The following is a 9846-nucleotide window of genomic DNA, read 5'->3' as shown; positions in this document are numbered from 1 at the left end:
GTGGGATCTTCCCAGACCGGGGCACGAACCCGTGTCCCCTGCATCGGCAGGCGGACTCTCAACCACTGCGCCACCAGGGAAGCCCAGGACATCATTTCTTTGTGATGGATGTGAGTGTTAGGAAAGAGTTAAGGGTAGTTCTCTAACTCCAGAGTTTCTGGCTTGGGGAACCATGTGTACAGTGACACCATTAACTGAGATTTAGCAGTGGGTTTCCAGTAAATTTGAGAATAGGGATATGGAGGTCCGAAGAGAAGTTGGGATTAAAGATAGAGATGGAGACTTACTAGCATAAAGAAGATAATTGAAATCGTGGATCCAAGCTATGGATGTAGGTGAGGGGGAAACCTTAATGGTCAGAGAGATGGCTGGTAAGAAAGGAACGGTCTGAATAACGAGAAAACAGAGTTCTGGAAACCTAGGGGAATGAGAACTTCAAGAAGTGAGAGGTTGGCAGCATTGTCAAACACTGCAGAAAAATAAGCTAAACTAGAATTGCGATATTGGATTTGGTGATTTAGTAGCAGGTGAATTTAAAGCAATTCCAGTGAAGTGGAGATGGAAGTGGGCCCCTATTAGGCTGAGGAGTGAGACAAGAAGGAAGATGGGAAGTAGCTTTAGAGATGATAAGACCAAGGAAAGCAGTTTTCCTTGGTTTCAGGTTGGGGAAGACGTGATCACATTTATAGACTGAAAGGAAAAAGCCAGAGGACGGTACTGAGGACAGAGGGATGAGGGGGTGTTTGTGAAGGAAGAAGCTGCAGGAGGGTGAGAGCCGGTGCTGATGGAGGCCAATCAGAGCAGAGAAGCAGGTAACTGTGGAAAGGTGGCTGCCTCATTTTTCATATAGAAAATAAAATCAAAGCCATCCACCAAAAGTGAGATGGGGCATTGATGTGAGTGGAGCTTGAGAAGAGTGGCAAGCCAGGAAAGAGTGATGAGGGGCAGGTGGTAGAATTGTTAAGAGTAGATCTCGGCGAAGGACACGGAGCTGAGTCGACCGCCGATGGAAAAACGCCTCCGACTGTAGCAAGCCAGTCTGCTTCACGCGCCCTCCCAGCTTCCCAAGGATAAGAGCACAGAGCCCCAAAAGGATCGGAATAGGCAGACCAGGCAATTCCCTGGTGGTCCAGTGGTTAGGACTCTGCACTTTCACTGTGGAGGCCTGGGTTCGATCCCTGGTTGGGGAACTAAGATCCTGCAAGCCGTGTGGCGTAGCCAAAATTTTTTAAAAATAATAAGTAAAAAATGAAGTGTTTGGACCTAGCTACTCAAAAAAAAAAAAAAAGAGGGACTTCCCTGGTGGCACAGTCGATGAGACTCTGTGCTCCCAATGCAAGGGGCCTGAGTTCGATCCCTGGTCAGGGAACTAGATCCCACATGCATGCCACAACTAAGAGTTTGCATGCCACAAATAAGGAGCCCTGGAGCCACAACTAAGGAGCCCACCTACCGCAACTAAGGAGCCTGCCTGCCACAGCTAAGACACGACACAACCAAATAAATAAATTAGTATTTTTTTTTAAAGAAAGGAATAGGCAGAGCAGCAGAACAAAAGGTGGAGCTGGAGGGAGGCTTGGCTGCCAAGCGAAAGGAGAGGCTCAGCAAAGAAAGTGTTTGGAAAGGGTTTTTTAAAGTCTCGCTATGAAAACATTGCTTGATGGTTCTGAGCTGTGAAGTCTCCCCCTCCTGCACTGGCTAGTAGCCTAGTTTCAAGTTAGCCCTACAAAACGCTGGTGTGGATACAGCCTGGACTTCTGGAGAATTACTTACCTCCTAAGGTGACAACGCAGTACACCCACATCACTGTGTATAGAAGCCTATGCGCCACAACTACTGAGCCTGCGCTCTAGAGCCCGTGCGCCACAACTACTGAAGCCTGCATGCCTAGAGCCCATGCTCCACAAGAGAAGCCACCGCAATGAGAAGCCTGCACGCTGCAGCGAAGAGTAGCCCCCTCTCGCCACAACTAGAGAAAGCCCGCGCGCAGCAACGAAGACCCAACGCAGCCAGAAATAAGTAAATAAAATAAATAAATTAAAAAAAACAACCGTGTTGTATTGACACAGGAACAGACCAGCCAATGGCAAGGAATATGAGGTTGAGAAATACACCCAATTTACACCGGAATTTGGGTTATAGAGGCATTTCAAGTTGGCATGCTAAATATATATTTTTTTATTTTAGACAAATATGTATTATAAAATAATATGCTTGATACGTCAGCTTACCTCTACCTACCTACCTACCTATCTATCCATTTTAGATAATTGTAGATTCGCACATGGTGGTAAGAGAGAACACAGTGATCCTATGTACAGGATCCAGTCTCCCCCCATTTCCATGTGGACATGGTTAGTCTGCAGTTTTTGCATCTCAGTAACTCCAGATTGGATCACAATGTTGGGCCTTGTGCTGGTTTTGTGACATTTTCTTCTCCTTCTGGCTCCCAATTGTCTCAGATCCACTAAGCACTTTAGTATCTAGCAACGTCCGGGCTAATTTTAAATGAGCACAATTTTGATATTGCTCTGTTGACAGTTCCAGAGTCTCTTAATTGGCCACCTCAGCTTGACATTTGAACAGTGATCATTAAATATTAAATGACCTATATGGGAAAAGAATCTAAAAGAGAGTGGATATATGTGTAACTGATTCACTTTGCTGTACAGCAGAAACTAACAGAACATTGTAAATCGATTCTACTCCAATAAAAATTAATTTAAAAAATAAATATTAAATAGAGAGATCTAAAACCTGGATGAGCCTACTGTAGTAGTGCTGTCATGCAGATTGTTGTAAGATTTCCTTTGGCCCCAAGCTCAGTGATACATCAGGATTGAACTGGTCTGTCCAGGATTCTTTTACTTAGAGCAATTGCCCACCACAGCCCTGCTTTTCTTGTGTCGCTCCCCAGGCCCAGCCAGCACCTGATAAGCTTCTGCAGAAAATAGCTCTGCTCTCTGTGGGCAAATAGCTCTGTTCTCTTTCTCACTTCATGTCAAACCAACGAACACCAACCCCCCCAAAAAACCACCTTATAAAACTCTTCTTTCTCTGTATGTTCTCTGCTTAAATCCTCTCTAATATCTTTGGGATTCTGAGTGTCACCTCGGCTCAGTCTGACCCGACCCCTCTCAAATTCATCCCTCCGCGTCTCCTTGTGGTCAAAGCTGGTCCCCAGCTTCACCTCCCAAGTGCTGGCATTTGAGATGTGCCGCCCTGTCCCCACCTGCCCCGTCCCCGCCCTCTGCCCCTTCGAGCCCTGTTCTCGTCGGACTCCCGTGTCTGCTGGGCTGACCCCCTCCTCACCTCTGACCCCTCTTGCGTGCATCCCATCAGTGTTGGTTCCCAGGGTTCGGACAGGCTCTCTTCACAGCCCCTCCCCCCCGTGTGAGCTCCAGTTTTTCCACAACTCCAACTACTAATGGTGAGGATGTGGGATTTCTTCTGGAGGTCTCTGAAAGCAGGGGTAATTGCCCCTGAGAACAGTATGGGATTTAAGGGAAATCACACCTGGAAGAAAAATATTCCACCTAGAAAGCCAAGATCACACTGGGATTGGAAAATGGATAGCAAAGGACAGCTGAGCAAGATGAGAAAAATAATTCAGAGATGGACTGGTTGTCTCTGAGGTCACCTTCTAAATACTCTAAAGGAAAACAGGGTGTGCAACGTCCCCTAGAAAGACCTGGGATGACAGAATAAAAGGTTTTCCACGTCTCTCAGTGACCTGCACTGACAGCCTCTTTGGACGGTAAGAGGCCTGGATGAAAAGCAGAATCTTTGTCAAGGCAGAAGAATTTTTCATCAGCTCTGAAAGCTTAGGAAGAACTCAGCAGGTCATGTTCTCCAAAAGACGGGTCCTTACGTTGAACACCCTCCCCAATGGCCCTCCGTCACCACCACCTACACGTGGTGAACATGGGCAGAACATGAGGGGCCAGGAAAACAGAATCTGCACCGCATCCCCTGAGTCGTTTCACTGACTGTCTCGTTCCAAGTCCTTAGATGGGGCTGGTCTCCTTTCTCCGGAGCTTGGCCAGAGGAGAATGTTCTATGTTAGTCGGTCCTCCTAAACGGACTTGAAATCAGTCTCCTGCCCTCAGCACTTTAGTACTGACCTGGAAAGAGACAGGAGCCTCGGCCCCTGCTGAGAGGGTCAGACCTTGCTCTTGGCCCTGCCCTAAGCCTTCCCAGTCCGGACAAGCTTCAGTTAATGGGGTTTGCTGCCTGCAGAGGGCCTGGAGAGGAGAGCGATGTTGCTGTTAACTTTCCTTCTACAGGGCCAAGCTAAATTCCGGAGAACCACATACAGTGGGGATTTGTGTTTTCTTTTTTCCATCCCCAGTCCGGGTGGCGGCCCAGCTCAAAGAGTAGTCTGTTCTGGGGAAAAGACAGCGTCTGCCTCTCTCCCAAACCAGCCCTGATCAAATCCCAAGCAGCCGGTCCTTAGATAACACAGCTGAGAAACCTGAAACCAACAGCTCAGCTCCATCGGTGCCCAGCATCACTGTCTGGAACCTGAGTCGGGCCGCTGAGATGCTGCAGTGATTGAACGCTAAGTGGAGTGACTGGGGTTCTCGCACAAGGGTTCATAGCCTGGACCTATGAACTCAGACAAAGAAGGTTTTCAGAAAGTCTGTCTGGGGCTTGAGCACTTGAGCTGTTTTGTGGCACTCGGCACATGTCCCGGGCTTTGGGATCATTGTTCTTCCCCAGCAAAGCCATTAGGTAGGTTGACATTGCCCTGCCGATCCCTTGCCTGGGCTGCCTGCAGCGCCCCCAGCAGAGGAGTGGATTCAGTGGTATTTGAGGCAAGGGAAGGGACATCCATGCTCCCGTTTCTGCTTTATTAGAGAAAGGCGTCCTTACATGAATGGGCTTTAAAAGAGGCGGAACCTCCTATGAGCAGGGGTAAGAACATGTTCCGTGAGTACAAAGTGTTTATGGAATGACTTCTGGGCTGGACGCTTCAGAAGCAGTACAGACTATAGAACGTAGGACAGGTGTGGTCACCGACAAGCCCTGCTGGGGACAGGAGAAGTTGTGAAGTCAAGAGTGGGAGACGTACATGAAAGAGTTTCTTTTTCCAGGATCAAAGAAGAGAGGCAGGAAATCCAGCTTCGCTCAGAGGCCTGGAGACCTACAGCCTATTCAGCAAATGCTGAGAGAACACCCTCAGCGTTGCAGGAGGTGGTACCAGAGAGCTAAGGTGTGAGAGGAAGCTGCCACCTGTGCAGCCCCCAAAGGGGAGTGTGTGTACACCTGTGTGTCTGTACTCGTGGGGACCTGGTCTGTGGGATGTGCCCTTGGAAGAAAAGTCGGGAACCCCAAGACTTCTCTCAGAGGTACGGGCGCTGTGGACCGTGGGCCTGGAGCCACTGTAAGTCACACAGCTTCTAGACGTCATACGTTTACTCAGAACCATGGGTCGTCATCCTTAGCTTCAGCGCAAAGCTCCTCGCCAGTACCTGTAGTAGCAGGCTGGAAGATGCAGACAGGAGAGACCATCTTCCCAGAGAAGGTGAGAGAATACCTTTCCACTGCGTTTCGTGTCAGAGAGGCAGGAGGCGGAGCTTCAGGGAGAGCTGATTTAGCTTCTGTTTGAGCAACAGTGAATGAGCCACCAAGACTGCTGTTTACCCTTTCTCCCTGTAGGTTTCCCAGCAACCAAGCAGACCTGAGTGGAGGGGAATAATTGGTATTACTCAGGTGAAAACTGCACAAGTCAAAGTTAGTTTTTCAACCTGGATAATTGTCTGTTGACTTGCTGGGGAATCCTCTTTCCTGGGGGCAGAATGCTGGAAGAGAGCTTGTGCTGGTTTGGAGGCAATCACAGTGCAGGCTGGAAAGGGAAGCCAGACCCAGCCATAGATGCCAAAAAAGCTTCAAAGCGTAGAGTTCCGGTCTGGGTCACGCCTCGAGTTTGAGGACTGCATTCGAGGCTCATTTGCTTGGGAGGGAGATGAAGTTATATGCTCTCAGTATGTGAACTGCCTGGGATCTGACCCTTCAGCACAACATCTCTACCCTCTTCCTCTGGTTCCCTTGACTCTCTGTGATGTAGTCTTGCACAGATCCTTCTACAGAGATGGTAAATATACATCTGTTTCCCAGTCCAGTATGCGAAATGACTTAGGAACACAGATGGTGGAGCTAAGGCTAGGGGCTTGGCCCGGGCTCATACAATTCTATCAGCCAGACAGAAGGACTCAACTGCACTGGACATCAGGAGAAGTAGCCAATAAGAAGCATTCAGTGAGGGTCTCCACCTTCTCCTGGGGTTGACCTCTGCAGTAGCGAACTCTGCAGAAAGATTTGTGAAAGATGGACTCGGGGAAGAAAGGGACAGGAAAAAAAAAAGCCATCTTTAGTAAAGGGCCGCCCAGGCAGCATGAATGAGGGTGGGGAGGAGAGGATGAGAAGAACGGTCACGTGGCTGAGTGGGTTACAGACGTGCTGAGAGTGAGCTCACAGTTTCCAGGGTGACTATATTTCTCCAGGGTAGCAATATGTGCAAAGGGAGAAAAGAAAAAAGTAGCAGGTCTGAACTTCGAAAGCCTGAGTTTGAGTCCCATGTGAGATAGGGTTACCTACATCGCCTTGAGTAAGTTATTTATCGTCTCTGAGCCCATTTCCTACGTGCAAAATGGAATCAGAGAAACCTACAGCTTTGGGTATGGATGAGTTACATGAGTTGACTGTGGCCCTTGGGGATCACTTCAGCACTGTTCATTCCTCTCTCAGGATTTCTCTCAAAGGATCTCAGGACACTGGCTTAGTGATGGCCCAGAGTTCCTGCTGATTTATCCTTGGAATTTCCAACCAAGGTATCTCCATGAAATACATCTGAATAGCAGGGAAGCTCCCGCAGTAAAAGAGAAGAGGAGGGTGAGGCTCTGTGTGGGTTGAAAGCAATAGGGAGGGTGGGGCGGGAGAGGTAGGACTCCCTGGGTGCAATGGGAAGAGCGCCAGAGGCTTAAGATCTGGTTCTAGTCCTGATTCCAGCACTTACTGGTCACGTGAACTTGGCGCAGGTCACCTTCAAGAAACCGAAGCTTACTTGTGAAGTCTGTCTGTAAAATGGAGACTATCTCCCCTGTTAGTCTCCTGTGATGGTGAGAAATAAAACACACGTGCTGTAAGTTCAAAGGTGCTGCATTACTCTCATTATTATTCTTTTGGCCATGCCACATGGCTTGTGGGATCTCAGTTCCTCGACCAGGGATCGAACCCAGGCCCTCGGCAGTGAGAGCACAGAGTCCTAACCACTGGACCACCAGGGAAGTCCCCAAAGGTGCTGCATTATAACGTAGACATCAGGTTTTAGGAAAGGGGAAGGGTAACGCTGGGGTTACGGGATCTAGTATATTCTGACATCCCCATCGTCTAGAGTAAGAATTGCTCTGGATACAAGAGTTCTGCTCACATACCTACAGGTCAGTGGACACCCCTCCCTTTTACAAATCAGAATTTTCTGCTCCCTGTGCTATCCTCGGCCCATTTTAGAAAGCTTAGGTGGACTTCTCTTAGAAAGCCTCTGTAATTTGGGAGAAGAACCTTTGTGGTTTGGCTGGACTCTGACATCCTTGCCGAGCCAAAGACAGAGTCTGTCCCATCAATATGACAGGTGACATGCTGGAACTTATTTTCTCCTTTCAGGTACAGTTTGTGTGTTATGGCCCTGGGCCATTCAGGGCAGGTGCCAGGGCTGAAGTGGGAGAGTGAAAGGATGGAGAAAATCATCAGAAGTACCAGCGAGCATCCAGTTAAATTGACACAATGAGCAGACCTCGGTGGCAATATTATGCCACCAAAAATTGTCACCACAAATACCTCTGGATCTGAGGGAGGATGACAGCAAGCTCAACCGATTGAGAAAGAATCCAGATCCTTCCCTGCTGTGATGTCACTAGGAGTCGAAAAGGGATTTGGAGCATGTGGTCTGAAATCAGGGTCTGATGTGAGGCAACCACAGCAGGAAAGAGAACAGAAGAGGGAGGGAGAGTCCCAGGAGTCTCCTGGCCTCCTCACCCCTCCCCACCCCTGTGCCCTCTCACCATAAGCACAAAAGTAACCATCTGTTCAAGGTATAAGAACAGAGGAGGAGTGAGAAAAGGAGGGCACAGGACTGAGAGGTGCAGACTGATCTCTTTCCTTTTCTGAATTTCTTTGGAATTCACTATTTGGACCAGAAACTCTACCTTTAAAGTGTCACTTTTCTTTTTTAGTGGAATGTCTTTTTCCTCAACTAGATGGCATGCTCCATGTTTTATATCTCTCCCAGTTCCCACATAATAAACACTTCAAGGGTCTGGTAGATTGAAGTCTTTTTTGCGTTTCGTGGGCCTCTCACTGTTGTGGCCTCTCCCGTCGCGCAGCACAGGCTCCGGACGCGCAGGCTCAGCGGCCATGGCTCACGGGCCCAGCCGCTCCGTGCCATGTGGGATCTTCCCGGACCGGGGCACGAACGCGTGTCCCGTGCATCGGCAGGTGGACTCTCAACCACTGAGCCACCAGGGAAGCCCCAGAGGGCCAGTCTTTAAGGAGAGAATCGTGGGGCTGCCACCAATTTTCATACAAAGTCCTGAAAGTGATTCAGCCTAACGTCCAGGGTGGTTGCCCCCCATGAGAGAGAGAGACTCCACGTGCAGGGGCCCTGGTCACCTCCCACCTGCCTTGGCCAAGCTTGTACCCTCTGGCTGCTCCTGTCTTGGTCTTTGGGAGAGAAAGAAGGGGTGGGAAGTGCACACAGCTGTGGTTTGGACCTTCACAGAGACATTTCCCCGGGGCTATTAGTAGAGAACTGTCCTTCAGATTCACCTTTTGCTGAATAACTACACTGAGAATTCTGGGGGACGTTCCCTCCTGGGACTACCTCCCTCCTCAAAGGGTACCAAGTGACAAATGGACGCTGTGCTGCATCCTGAGGGTGCACAGTTCTCCCCCCCCTTTTTTTAAATTAATTTTTATTGGAGTAGAGTTGCTTTATAACGTTGTGTTAGTTTCTACTGTACAACAAAGTGAATCATCTATTTGTACACGTATATCCCCTCTTTTTTTGGATTTTCCTTCCCATTTAGGTCACCATGGAGCATTGAGTAGAGCTTCCTGTGCTATACAGTCAGTTCTCATTAGTTATCTATTTTATACATAGTATCAATAGTGTATATAGGTCAATCCCAATCTCCCAAATCACCCACCCCCACCCCGCCCGACTTCCCCCTTGGTATCCATACGTTTGTTTGTTTATTCTCTACGTCTCTGTTTCTGCTTTGCAAATAAGATCATCTATGCCATTTCTCTACATTCCACGTATATGCATTCATATGCGATATTTGTTTTTCAGTTCTCACTTTTGAAGCCTCACAGGGAAGTTGGGAGACTATACTCACACTCAAAGTGAGTGTGCACCTACCAGTAGGTGGGTACACATCAGGCTGCCAGTTGTGCCAAAGCTCCAAGGAGGATGGGGTTGCTCAGGACTGGGCGGGTCCAAGAAAGCTTCACAGACCTGAAATGGACCTTGGAGGAGGGGTCAGACCTGACCAACTGGACCAACTGGAAAGGAAAATGTGTTGGAGGCGGTGAATCAACTCATTTCAGCTGCAGCAGCTTTCGCATGGCCACGTAAAGTTGGAAAATGTTTCGGAAGGCCCTGAATGCCAGATTCACAGTTTGCACTTTAACCAGTAAGCACATTTTCGAGCAGGTGTATGGAGGCATAGAGGATTTTATGAAGACGATCTGGTGGTAGTAGAGAAGATGGGGGGTGGTGGCAGGTGGGGAGCCTGGAGTTGGGGGGCTAATTAGAAAAGTTCCAATAGTCCAGTAGGGCCTATG

This window comes from Aethalodelphis obliquidens, unplaced genomic scaffold (genome assembly GCF_003676395.1).
Source record: "Aethalodelphis obliquidens isolate GAN/ISIS:26980383/991018 unplaced genomic scaffold, ASM367639v1 scaffold83, whole genome shotgun sequence".
NCBI classification, from domain to species: Eukaryota; Metazoa; Chordata; class Mammalia; order Artiodactyla; family Delphinidae; genus Aethalodelphis; species Aethalodelphis obliquidens.
The sequence above is the reverse complement of the archived record's forward strand: the minus strand, read 5'-3'. Positions refer to the sequence as shown.